We start from the raw sequence: 15,618 nt of genomic DNA on the forward strand, positions 1-15,618 counted from the left end.
ACTTTGAACTACGTTCAAGTAACACCAGAAATTTCCAGAGGGGATTTGAAATTTTAGCCTCAAAAAACGATAACAAAAAATTTCGTTGAAAAACCTATAGACTCCTGCTATAGCAGGACAATCCCAATGCAAAACCATAAGACTCCTGGGTATTTAAATCCCAATATTTAATGTAATTTTCGTGTATTTTTTGCACATTTGATAGTAAAGAGAGAATATCCGGTGATGAAATGGAAATTAGATGGAAAATGATGAATTTGTAGATGCCAAACGATGAAGGAAGAAATGTCAGCGATTCAAAACTTGGGGTCAAATGACCGAGGATTAATACACGGAAATGACTTGTTTTGCTATCATAAAAGTGAGATTTGCAACGACAGCCACTTAAGTTAAGACTAATAATCAATGAAAGAAGGTTATCAATTGTTAATCTTAGCTGGAAAAAGTGAGTTTACACGATGTATATATAAATATACTATTTAAACATATATTTTGAAGTAATGTTCGAAATCTTCATGTATAATATATAATGTATGAACGATGATTTAAACTTGCGCCAAACCAATTTGATTTCTACGACATTTTTTGTTTATTGATATTATTAATATTATTATTACAAGTTTCATGAAAAAGCGTAGGTATCTAATTGCATGCTTCCTAAAAAAATTTTTTTAACATTTTTTCCGATGTATTAGTTTGAAACGACAATAAGTTTTTAAATGGTCATGATATATTTCAAGCGTAGGATTTTTTACTCAATATTCTTCTGTTTACAAGCTCATATACTGAACTTTTTCAGTTATATATATTTTACATCATATTATATTTAAAATCCGTTGATTATTTATTGTTCTGAGGACTACTTGGGTAGGATGTAATCAGAGTTCATAATTACATCCTGCAAATAGCTGTTGTTTACTTAAGGTGTGATTACTTACTGATTTTAAAAATTATATAAGATAATAAGAGTAAAATTGGACTAGTTTTCATTGTAGCAATTGTCCCCTAGACAGCAAATGTTAATGAGAATCATAAAACATTGTTTGTTGTACATTCTGTTTTATCAAATTCCGTAACGTCATAATTTGAGTTGTTTTTATATGACAGTTTTTATAAAACAATTTTTTCCAAAAAAGATGTTTTTAACTTTGTTGCACCAGGTCATTGCAGGGCTTACCAAGGCTCATTTAAAAAAGTAAAAATGTGATCATGATGGCGGAGATTTTTGATCCCTTAAAATATGCAACGACGTGGTAAAGAAAAGTCAAATAAAAAACTGAAAGCCAGCTGTACAAAAATGAACCAAAGTGATAGTTTCCGTCATTACTGCATAAGACCCATTGGTATGCAGTTTTGAAGCTTCATTAATTATATTTCACATGCCCATGAATCGTTATACTTTCTAAATAAGTTCAAGTTTATTATGAAATATTCGAATAATGTCATTTTCGAGAAATTCTTTGTAATAGCAGATATGAAATTATATTGTAAATATAGTAGAAACATACATGTATAAACAGTTATATTATATATGACTTAAGTTCCTCATACATTTCAAATAAATTTCTTGAAATATTGCTCGCGATATATTATATAATATAAAATAATTGTTGATTATTGATGCATTAAAAATATGTAATTATTAAACATAATTTGAATAAATAATTTTTAATCTTTTTTTAATTATTTTGTTCACAGTAACGAGAATATTTTATTCAAAAAAATATATAGAAAAAGCCTGAAGTGATGGCCTCACCTCTGATCCAAAAGTATGGCTATTGGTGACTATTTCTCAAAGTCTCTATTATATATGCGTTTGTCGTAATAGTTAGTATGTCAGTTTAGTTTCTAATGAATACTTGTCGTTATATATATAATACATTAATTGTTGGTGTTTACATAAGGATTCGGTAGGGACCTTCCATTTTCGCCGTTATAACTGCTTCGTTGTTTTAAACTATGTCGTTTTTGGGATGATCGGAGATCGAATGGGAGTATCAGTGATATTACCACACAACGATTCCAATGTACCGTTATTAACTTAATAACTAATAAATGCCATTAATAACGCGATTGTAAATAATTGAACAAAAATGAAGTTACACTATAGTATCGGCTCGAGAACGTCGGAACGTTAGTTAAAACTTTTAAGCGATAAGTTGATATTTTCATTTGTATTCTAAACGATCCACTCATCCGTTGAAAAAACGATCCATATCTTTATGTCAATAGTTATACCATTTTTACCCCTTAGAAATAAAAAAGGGGCACAGAACCGAATTGAGCTGCTCTAAGCAGACATATAGTACTAGACAATTATGTATCTTAAAGAAAAAATAGATAATCATGCCCGTACTATAAAAATTTTTATCGAGCTCCTAGTAAACTGAGTACTCACCTAAGGTAAACGTAACCATTGGTTCCAAAAAGTATGATCCGATCACCTTTTAAACTTATCTATTTGTATTAAAAAATCTCTATTTGTATTAAAAAAAAGAAAAAAAAAGAAAAAAAGAGTGTGCATAGTACATAGTAGGTAATTTTTATTTTAGATAAAAAGTTATCAAAAACGTGAAAGTTAAAAAATGTAAATTGATTTTTTTAATGAAAATAAAATTATTATTATTTAGTAAGACAAACAATTGAATACTTAGTTGAAATTTAAGTATATTTGACACCAAAATCTGTTAAATACTTAAATTGAAAAAGTTTGAAATGATTGTATAAAATGATAATAATGTTTGTCGAATAAAATAAATACATGGTATTTTAGGTTAGAGACTAACATAGCTCCCACATTATTATGAATGTTTGTCATTATCTTTGAAGAGTGAACTTGACTCATTATAACACAAATACCAACCCTAGGTGTAGAACTTATGCTGATGTAGAAGTTTTTCTTGTAGTAGTGGGATTATTTTACGAATGTGGTAGTTTAGCTGAAGAATCTCTGAATTTTATTCAGGCTTTGTTTATTTTCTCAAATAAACCATTCGATATATTTTGACATACTCTGTCAGTCAATTTGTTTGAAATTCAATTCAAAAATTGTTCTGAATAAATTCGCTCGTCAAAAGAATATTAATCAAAATATGAATAGAAAAACAAAGGGCGAAATATTTGGTTTTGTTTAGAAAAACTTCGAAAAAGAAAAGAGAAAACCCATTTTCATTACATTTAAACGTACAAATATTCTTTGCCATAACCTCCCAAACTAGTTTATAACCTATAAGTAAGTACAACCATACACAAGGTTAACATTCGTCATTCTTTTTGAATTTCCTCAACATTCAACAGATTGACAAATTTTAAGGAGTAATTAATTATTGAGAAACTCGAATCCTTAAGATAAAGTCAATACCCATAGTTATTATTTTGTTTAGATACTGCTACAAAGACACGAATCTTTTCGTTTTTATCATCATGTATGTCATTTTCTTTACTATAGACAGTTGAAACGTTCGTTTGGCTACAATAGTATTAAAGTTACAGTTTCTCAGTGTTTATTTTATACTCCTCTGAATATGAAAATATAAAATCACTCATATATCGGTTCACTATAATACGCTCTGTATAAATATTCATTTAATACACAGCAAACCAAGCATGCATAATGTATGAATTGGTTGACTATATAATAGCAGACGGAAACTCATTGAGGAATTTACTCTAAGCACTTTTTTAACCCCCGAACTAAAAAAAAAGGTGTTATAAGTTTGTTCACTACGTGTGAGTGTCTGCCTGTCTGTTTGTCTGTCTATGGCATCGTAGTGCCTAAGCGCGGACACTTAGCAATGGGGTCCTGTTGGGTACGGAGCCTTTAAAATGAAAACATCTCAGTGAATAATTTTTAACATTTTTATGGATACAAATTTTCTTACATAAAAATCTCTCAAATTGTTTTTTTTTTTACTTATGCGAAAAAAATGCACTCTTTCCAGTATTGTTTTCCGTGCGACAAATAATCGACGGGGATCATAGCTACATATGAGTTTATCTTGAAGTGTAAATGATGAAGATAAAAAGTTGCTTCATGTACAGGAAAGTAAAGCTGTTGTTTGGAAAATCTCTTAAAATACGCAAAATATGAACGTTTAAAATTCTAAATTGGACAAAGAGTTGGACTATTATTCTTAGTTTTTTCATTTCATTTCATTTTCATATCAATAGTTCAGGATTCAATAAAGTGAGGTTTTTAGTTTTTTTTAACATTATCATGTTTTTTACTTAATAGCAAACATTGTCGAAGAGCGTGTAGGACATGCAATCAAGGGTTCCATTGTCATTATGAATCTTAATTATGTTTAAAAAACATGAAAAAGTATGTCTACTTGGAAATTTTGAGACCTACAAAGGATATTTTATTTTAGAAAATTAAATAGTAATTTTTTTTTATTTGGACCGCTACCACCGTTTTGTTAAGTGAGGTGTGTGATGTTTAAATTAGTTTTTAATTTTTTTTTTATTCGTATATCAATTGGGTACAAGCTCGGACGCAAGCTCGTACAAGTACGGACGCTAAGGTAAAACATTCAAAGTAAACAGTTCTTGAAAGTTCATAAAATCTCCGGTATAGAATATAGTACACTGTACATTTGACTAACAACCAAATTTTTTATATATGATAGTCGAACAATTTCTTGCTCTTCATTTAGTGTTGAAGCTGTTCCTTAATGGAAATTGATGGTGTTTGTGATATCCAAGTTATAATATGCGCATAAAAACATTCGTAAACTTTTCGTATATTTTTTGTTTTTTATTTTTAAAATAAATTTTTCTTTTATTATTACGTATTCTAGGAAAATTTTCATAATTTTCTTTAAAGTATGACATTTTTCATCGTGAATATTGAGAAGTTACGAGTTTATGAAACTTTTATTCTGTAATTTTACACTTTTTTTTAAATATTATAATAGAATATGAATTCCTCAATATAGGCAATAAAATGACGTTATTGTAATCTAAGTAATCAACATTATCGTAATATGTGAGTTGTTTCTTAAACAAATTAATAAAGAATTATCTGAAAGTCATTGATTTTATAATTTTCTACTAATACTCGCTGCACTCGCAAGAATTCTACCCCTTTAACTCCAGGGGGACTTCGTCCCTGGCTCCTCGTCACAAAGAAATCAAAATTGAAAAAAAAAAAACAAACAGAAAAATGCAGCATCTTTTTAGCTTGAAAGAAGCAAAGGAATAGTTTTAGAAGTGTTTTTCCCAATTTGCGAGGGTTGCGATGTAAGGATTGAAGTATTCTGATAATGTGACTTTATTTCAAGTCGATTGGTAAAAATATAATCCTTCTAGCATGTATAGAACAGAAAAACGTATATTGAGGAGTTTTTCGATTTTTCGAGGAGCTGTAATGAAAAAAGTTAAGTTTGTCGATGTTTCCAACATTCCCACAGGTTTTTAGCAATTCCGTGTCGAATATAAAAACCCTATATTTCTAGCATGTCTAGAAGAGCCTTAGAATTTGTATACCTTATCCAGTCAGCTTCACTATTGACTATATAGTATTATAGAATAGATAACCTCTTTTGCAGTATTAGAAAGCAAAAAGAAGTGAAAATAGGTATGCATTAAAACAGAAAGTGTTGCATTTCAACTTAAACAAACCCGGCTATTTGTGTTCATGTTAAACGGAGTTGCGAGACGAGACAAGCCTTTTCAAACTCAGAGCTATTTCCCAACTATTATTTTACTGCATAATAGTTTTGGAAATATTTACACAGAACCTTCCTATTTTTAGCCGGATAGGCTTATGTTCAACCAATTTCAAAATGTGTATCGTTAAACTTCCCTTGACAGTGGGACAGATTAGAAATTTTGACAGGCATAACAATTTCACGTACCGAAAGAAAGAAATTTGTCACGCGGTTAGGATTTCGATCGATAATATACAAATTTAATGATAAATTTGATTTGCATAACTAAAAAGTAAAATTTAACTGCATATTACATCAACAAACCCAGGTTACACTATATTATCTTTCGTATAAAATTGAACATTAATGACTTGTTTGATGTATAAAAAATATTGTTATATAGGTAATATATTAACCAAAACAACTATGTACCCAAAAAATTTAATAATAAAATAAAAACCGTATCTATTCGTGCATAATGAAGCAGGTATACTTCGACAGTAATCATTGAACATATTTTTATCATTGACATTTATACTAAAGTATAAAAAAATATTGAAAGTGGAATAGTTCAGAAACTAGAAATGTGCCAAATAATTCATTGATGTCTATCCCGATGATAAGGTTTTTTTTCTTGAGGGGCAACTTCATGGTCACACACGGATAAACTTTATGATTTGCATAATCAGGTTAAAAAAAATTTAACCAGTTAATTCTCAAAATTAAGATTTTTTTTACAGGTTCTTTTTTTAATCGAAAAATAAGTGAGAATTTACCCTTAAACTTCTCTTAAAGTTTGTAGCCTTAAAACCGTAAAATTAAAATTGCTTTTTAGGGACAAAAAAAATCTGCTACAAAAACTAGTTCCATTTAAAAAGCAAATTTGATTGTTGTTTAACGATCTCTGATAACTAATTGAAGGCGTCGTAATATAAAACAAATAAATACTAGGTATATTTCTATTACCTTTAAAAATGAGCCGAAATTTTGAAATACAACGGTGGAAACTTTATAAAAAATCATAACTGCTAATAGTGATATATGTAACCAAGCGAACAAATTCTTTTGATGCTTTTGACCAGATATCATAAGAGTATTAAGGCACTTAAGAGAAAAAGCTGTCTTAACAAAAGTAATGTAGTTACATTGTAGGAGTATCGAAAAAATATAGAAATTCAAGGCTATTTTTCATCTATTCTAGCTATTCTAAATGGATCTGATGTTAAGCAATATGATAAAAAAACAACTGAATGGAACCACTACGATCCTTGATCCCAAGAATCCCTGACCTCAAGCCTTAATACAACGTGCAAGATTTTAGAATAAACTTCAAATTTAAGACAAATTACAAATTTGGATAATATTATTACTTTAAGTAGTCAATTTGTCAAGTACCTATCCAATATCTTGGCTACCAGAACCAAGTGTTTTTTTTTCCTTTTTTACACAGTATTATTGCCCAGTAATATTTTGCAAAGAACTTTGAGGTCTTAACACACTGAATAGTCAATCAAAAATTTACAAATGATTAATATTTTGTTGATAATTTACCTTCAAAAATTTGTAAACTTCTCTTAGTTTAATACACCTAGAGAAAATAATTTGAAAGTTAAATGTACAAATAAAAATAATAAAATATATTTTTATTAAAAATATTTTATGTCTTTCTTCTGATTCAATTGAAAATGGATTACATTATATGCGTGATGTAGCAATGAATTTATTACACGTGTATGACGTGTGTCAATAATCACCCAAAAACAAATATTGCTAATGCAAAATGACATACACGTGTATATTTTATGGGTGACTAGAGAGAAGATGCATACGTGTATGATGTATATATGATCCCCTTAAATATTACAAAAAATTTTTATTAAATTCTTAATACCTTGTAATATCTATATATAGAAGTTGTTGACAGCTATTAACTCTCCTTTATAATATGTTAACCATATTAAATCTATTTTTCTATTTGATATTTAATATTGTATCAATTTAATATTGTAAATATCATATCTACCAATTTCATTTCAATATTAAATATTATGTTTTATATATTTAGATAGGTACCTGTTTTACAAATACTAATTTCTATAAGCATTTGCATTAGTCATGTTAGGTTAACAATTCCAGATAAACTTAGAATCACTCTAAGGTTGCTCCGTAGGTATTGCTATGGGGGTTTACTGTGTATATAAAAAGTTTACATATAGTACAATAAACGAACCTAGAATTTTTTGATTGTTACAAAAAACTTGTTTGCTGGGATATAGATTGACATGCAGGTTTATGCGTTGGCTTCAGTTGGTTTAAAGCGGGACTTTTTAGTTTTAAGTCCGCACCATTGGGGTGAAGGGGGTTTGCATCGTAAAGTAAATCAGATAACTTTTAAAAGATTTAAAAAAAGTCAAATGCTTATGTAATCCGAAATTTAAGATATTTTTCCAACTCCTTTATACACTTGCGGGTTTCTGAAAGACTCCCAAAATAAAATACACGAATTTGCAGTCAAAATGTTAAATTTGTTACTCCCTCCCTCTTAGGCCACATAAGTAGACCCCCTGAATAAATAATCCCATTTTGTTGAAAATTAAAGCCTTTTTGAGGCATCTAAGAGGATTTTTTAAAGTTGTTGATATTGAATTTATGATCGCATTCATTCAATTTTCTTAGAATAAGTTTCTTTAGAATAATTTTCTGCAGGCATTGCAAAAAACCGTAAGTCAATACGTCCAGCAAACAGTTTTTTTTTATTTTTAAATTCATATTCTGCCTTAATCACTGCCTATTGATGGAAAGAAGAGAAAGCGTTAAAGAGACACATGCTTGTATAATGTTTTTAGAGGTTAAATATTCATCGGCAGCCTTTTCAGCTTGATGTGATTAAAGAAAGAAAAATGTTCCGGAACATACATACACACATGCGTATACACACTGATATCAATCTAAACATGATGTTAATACATTGCGCTGGCCATGAAATTAAAAGATTTGCTGAGATTTCGATTTCGATTTTCATTTCGATAACTAGAACTTCAGAAGTTAATAATGATTAATGTAAAAATCTATTCTCTGCCTCTCAAAGATTTAAATTGATTCATTGGCCACAATTTTTAATCATACTTGCTCCCAAAAAAAATCGAAAGTATTTATTTCAAAATTATTATAGCAATTTAGTGAAGTATTCGTCCGTATTTAGTTGAAATTATAAGTCCGTATTTAGTTGAAAATAATTATAAACTTTTGTGGAATCATTTGAAGCAGTTTTTGTTTTTTGATCTACATTCATACACTTTCTACGTACAATTCAACTGTTCCATTTATCGACTGTGAATGTAGACTGTCGTTATAAACAATAATAAAAAAACGTCGATAAAATACAAACTTAAAGAAGTTTAAAATAAAAATAAAATATCAATATGCACAAACAGTTGAATATATAAAGTCAATGTGATGGGTGAGATAGTGAACGAGGCTAGGGCGTAGGTAGGTAGATAGGTAGAGAGGTAGCCTCTAGCTTGTAGCCAGCATAAAACAGTTGATGGCATGGCTTGTCACCGTGACGTGATGTGCGCGTGACAGATTTTTCAGTTGGATGAAGTACTTTTCTAATTCAATTTCACCCTGTGGTGCGACAACACGGCTGTTCATATATGGCACGCCTCCACATGCTGTGAAACAATTTACAAATACAACAATCTGTTTTTATCTATTTATTGTAATTTTTTTTGTTCGTTTGTTCGTGTTTGTATATTTTTCGTTTATATTTCTTTCGTTTTACTAAAATGAATAAATGAACTACATTTTAACAATTTTATTACATTTTTGTATTTTATTTTACATAATATGTTTTGTAAGGTATGATGAAACGGTTTTCCCAAAGAATCTTATGGGAAAGTAGCCACTGTAAACGTATTCTCTGAAGTAGCCTCTGTACAATCTTTCGAACAGTCTGTTGAACAACCAACTAGAAAAACCTCCGCTGCAAATATTTATTGCTAAATACATGCCACATGGATGGTTTTGGTTATTCTTATGTTAAAGAGATTCAAGCGGTAAGGGCCCTTTTTAAAACTTGCTAAAAAATTTGACATTATTTCTACCTTAGTTAATGATTAATAAAAAATATTAAAAAATATAATTTTTTTAGAAAATTGGAGTTTTAACATGTAAGTAAATTGGGATCAATCCAGTTGTAACTTTGGTTAAGAATTTTATATGAAAAATAATTTAAAAAAAATAACATTTTTATTCAATATAACCTAATGTTGACATAAAAAAGTTATCAAAATACATAAGTTATTGTTAAATTACACAAAATTTAAATTTTACCATTAACAAATTACCACTGGTAATAACATCAATTAAAGTGATGTAATGTACGAATGGTAAATTTTATTCGTTCTATGTGCGTGGTATGCTTAACAATTCCATGTAACACACATCCATACGTACGTACAAATAGCTAGGTACACATAATTTACACACATAATCTAAGAGCCTATAACAAGTTTACTTCCATTGAAAGATTGTTTTAAATAGGTGAAATTTACCAAATTAAAAAAAAAAAAATCGAAAACTTTTCGGTTACGGAACCCTAAACTCGCAATTGAAACATCTGAGAACACTTTCCATTAAATTACCGCTTTCCTTTGAACGTTCTCCAATCTAAACCCCATCCCATCAAGCTAAACCCAAATTTTACTCCTATCTGGTTTCCTTCCGCCTGGCTGGAAAGTAGAGCTCGCTGTGCTTGCATATAGCTCTAATAAATACTCATTCACAATATCTGAATAATAATAAGTAAGTCGTAATAATTTTGAAATAAATTCTTTGTATGCGCTCCCAACATTTAACGAAATTTAATTTTTTTGGTGCGGAACTCTCAAAAACAGTTTTAGTGGACAAAATTGTGAGTCTAAATCATCATCGGATCCACATGAGCATACAGAAAAAAGTTAATCAAAATCGGTTCATCCGTTTAGGAGAAGTTCAGTGACTAACATATACATACAATAAATATATATAATAAATAAGTTATATATCTAATATATTATCTAATTATTCAAGCTTTTCCATTATATTGTTGTAATTAACTGTAGCTTTTTATATGGCTTTGAAGTTTTTCAATGCCTGCTGAAACCCAGTTAAAGCCTGTTATTCAATCATGTAGGTAAAGAAAGTGTTAAATTGTGGAAGCGACTAAGGATACCAAACGATCGACGTGAATGGTGGCCGGTTAAAACTTTATTTATAGACTAACTGATGCTCATTGAAGCAAAAAGAAAAAAAAATTACATGTAGTAAGAAAAATAGACATAGATCTATTTCTCTATAACGCAAAAAAAGATCAATTTTACTTTCTCTCAGCATGTACATTCGTTCAATAATTTGAAATTTTCATGAATGCCCTATGATGGAAGTAAAACTATATATACCTCCTATTGCATGTATATTATGGTCTAAGTTATCCTTTAAAAAATATTATACTATGAACGATGTCAAAAAAAATATTACGACAATTACTGAATCAAACATCATCGTATAGCGTCGAGTTAACTTTAGTGGTTTGGTGATGACGATCATAACATGAACTGATGATAATACAAGAAAGTGTACCACAAGCAAGCATAGAAGCAATCCACACGCAATGTTGATATAAATTTAAAATATTGAGATTATGTTTTATATGAAATATTGTGGCAGCAGTTAAGCTCACCATTTGATTGCCTAAAATCTGTGAGTGAGAAACAAAAAGGCAATTTTTATGCTCTTTGCAAGTCCTGTATTTGATCCCTGCGTGTGGTTTATTTTATTCCCACCAGGGAGGACATTGTAAAGGATAAAAGGATCATCCATATGTGTTTATATATTATGTTTCATACTATGTGCGACATTAGCATTTCTTTGCATTAGTATTAGTTTTATATCCTCTATTCGATTAATTTATTAATTATTTGGAAATTTTAGTGCAAAGATTTAAATGCTGAGAAATATTGATATTATAATAACGCTAATAATATTCAATTAAAAATTTAAAAATATTTCCAACATAAAATCAGGACGGATCGATTGTTTGTGACATCGTAGCTCCTAAACGGATAAACCGCGTATTATCATTTCGATTATTTTTTGAAAGATAATTTGATGAAGAGTGTTTTTAGCTATGTTTTAAGAAAATAATCTACCTATTGAGATATTTCCCTTTAATATCAAGGCAATGTCAGTTAATCCGTTTAGGAGGTATGATGCTACAAGCGAGTACTTCACACCTGAGTTTGTTACATAGTTGCTCCTAAATAAAATAAACTGTATTGATCTGAAGTGTATAGTAAATATTTCGTATTGCCACTTTTTTCTCTCATTTGCACAGTGCTATGATTTGATGCCTAAATATCCTTTTCTTTTATTCATAACAAAATTAAGCTTCTATAATTAAGAACGAAAATTTTTAAGTATTCTCTATCGAAATTTCCTCCAAAAATTTCATGGCTAATTATTGGATTCAATAATGATCTCATTGAATTGTAGTAGGTTTGTATTTTAGAACTTTGAAACGAAAATAGATCCGTAAATATTAAAGTTAGAGAAAAAATATTTAAAGGATAAAAATTGGAGTCATTTTTATTTCTTACAATTTTGATTATCATCAATTTGATTAACATTAATTCAGAAATTGTGTTAAAATTACCAATGATAAATTAATGAAGCCGTTAATGGTATACGGATTAAAAAACTGCAAAGGAACTTTTGGTTTATAAGTTTTATTTCGTAAAATTGCTGGTTTATTTTTATTTGTACTTCTTTGGGACATACTTTATAATAAGGCTAGTAAGCAACTTCATATTTTAGCTCGAATTTGACTCATGATTATTATTATTGAAATGTTTTGATCATATATAAACAAAACTGCTTCCAATTTTAGATACATAGTTTGAAATACACTATAGATTCATAACCCCCTAATAATACAGTGGTTATAACGATATATCAACTCATCTGGGATCAACGAGTCTTCTGTTCTATGTTTTAAGGGGTGGTGTGGTGTTTCACGATAGTAGAAATATATGTACATATATAAAATAATAGTAGACAGAGGTGAAATAAGGTGGTTTGATAACAGAGCAGCTAAAATACACCGTATCATACAAATAGCTTGTTTTATGTCCGTTGCAATTCTTATACGTTTTCGTTGTAGTATTGGGCCTTTTAACACATATGCCAACAAGTTATATATGGTTTTTTACTCATGTGTACAGGTTGCTGCATTCAATAACAGAATCCTTTAAACATACAAATTTGTTCGACATCGATAAATATGCAGATTATATTAATTGTATAAACAAAAGCCTGATTTTATTTAAATATAAAGTTGAACCAAGTGTAAATCAATTCTGAAAATCTTAGAGAGGGTTGTCCGATTATTTAAATATTAAAAAGACTTCAAAATAAGGCATATTCAACATTGGTCTTATGGGAAAACGGTAGATGGTGATATGTTTTCATAGATTTATCCAAAACTAATCGGTGCAATTTAGAAAAAAAAATTATTTAAATTAAAACCGTAATAAATTATTGAAAGAAAAAAAAGATGAATGTACAAACTTATTTAATTTAAGGTCAAAATCCCAAGGCCTCTAACGAAAAAACCTTTTGTTAATTTTACTGCTTTTATAACTCTTTCTAATAGATACTTGAAGTGTTGGTTAAATTCTATATGGTCTTTTGGTCTTGTTAAGCATATTTTGCAGAAAGTGCAAGTCAGTGGTCTTGATTTATCAAATAAATACGAATGGGTTGCTTTTAAGTGATCAATGCGTAGCCTTAAAAGTATTTATAAGGAAACTAAGACAATGGAAATTGTATGCCATAAAAACTTTTTAAAAATGACATATTTTTTTGCTAAAATTTATTTTTTTATAGATCAACTTGTACGCAAATTCTACATTCTCAACCTATAGGCACAGTTTCACCAAACTATGAAAGTACATTTTTAGTATAATGTACCTGCCTCTGAAATCATGTCTCCTGATATTACAAATATCCGTAACAAACTTAAATGTTTGACGGACGCTTGACATTTGCTGAAAGATATTTAATACTATTCTAGGTCTAAGCCTACGGAGACCACCATATATTATTACGATATCCAACTTCCAATCAATTATTTTTGGTTATTCAGATTGGAAACGAATACTGTGAGCGACAATTAGGTACGATTATTATACTGATTAAATAAGTAAACTTAATTTCGTTATATCTAATAATTTGAAATTTTGTTAGTAACCTTTAATTTTAATCAATACATAGTATAAAATAAAATCGCTTTCCTAATCCTAAAACTACGCAACGAAGTTCAATGCGATAAATAATAGATAGAGTGATTCAAAAAGAAATTTTTAATGTAAAATACAAGAATGTTATAGCAGAGTAACGGGTGAAATACGGGTTGAAAGGGATGTGCCTCAAAAGCTTAAAAAGTTGTGCATCGATTAAGCTCAAATATTGACAAGAGGTAGCCAGCTTTAATAATTGTTTTTGTCTATTTGTAACCTTCGAGGGATGGAAAGGTGGAGCGAGAAATGTAGCTTATAGTTTATTGGATTTGTCTAAAAACTTAAAGAATATTTCCATTTTCACTAGTCCTCCGTGGGGCCAAATATAAGTTTTTCCACAAAAAGAGAATACTGCGGACGTGGGATCCGTAATGGTCATTGCGTTATAGCGCTCTAGAGTTCGAACATTTTAACCGATTTCAACTAATAAAGTACAGTTTCGAGCAATATAGATTATAAATAGGACATAATAATTCACAATATAATAAAGTTCGAACACTAAAACCCCGACAATTACAGAATCGCCCTCTTAAAAGTATGAAAACATGAAAATACTTTCATCTGAAAATTTTATGATAAGTAAAATCGTCAATACAATCATATTGATCGTATCTCTACCATTAAACAGTTTTCCAAGAGGTCTCTCGACTGTAATTACGATTTTACCTATCGTGACAATTTCAGATGAAAATATTTTCTTGTTTTCATCCTTTTAAGAGGGCGATTCTGTAATTTTGTTTTGGTTTTAGTTTTCGAAGTTAATTTTATTTAAACCATTTTATGGCTATAATTTCGTGAGAAAGTATAACAACATATAAATATTTGAAATTTACTATCATAGTTGCATAGTCACATAGCCTATAACCAGCGGATCAAGACACTTCTTATGATACCTTATTAGTCAAATTTTGATATGTAGTGTAGAAGCTAGGTCCGAACGATGGACATATATACATACCGGTCAAACACATAACCTTCGCCATTGTATAGTCGGTGCCAAAAACAACCATTGCCGCCGTAAGTGGTCATAAAAACCATAATGTGTAGCACAAATGTCTTTATTGATTTAAGATGTTACGTTACCATTAGAGTTCTGATGACAGTTCAAGTGACATGGAATAGGTTACTTGACAAAGAAAAAACCAATGCAGCGGATTTTTTTAAATTATTAAAAAATTTATAAATTGCTTGAAGTATTCAAATTTTTTTAGAATTTAGATACTATACAAGAAGGATCGTTAAAACATTTTTAGCAACACTCATTATGGTGTAATTAATTTAAATTTAATGTGAATATTTATTCATATATTAAAATTAATTAATAATATAAAATAATTGATCAATTCTGGAAAATAAAATGAAATTATATCAATCTCCATATTATTAATTTTAATATATTTCAAACAAATTGAATATACATCAAAAAGTATATCAACCGGTATACCATATCAACCAACTATACCATTACGTACCTTGCCTATCTATATTGACAAAATAATTTTATTAATTTGTTTTATATCTATTTTGATTTGACATATACTATTGATAATAATAATTAAAATTGTGTGTTTTAACACATATGCATTAATAAGGTAAAAGTGGTATAAAAGGTTAAAATTGTAAGATAC

Source organism: Chrysoperla carnea, chromosome 4, assembly GCF_905475395.1.
Source record: "Chrysoperla carnea chromosome 4, inChrCarn1.1, whole genome shotgun sequence".
Taxonomy (NCBI): Eukaryota; Metazoa; Arthropoda; class Insecta; order Neuroptera; family Chrysopidae; genus Chrysoperla; species Chrysoperla carnea.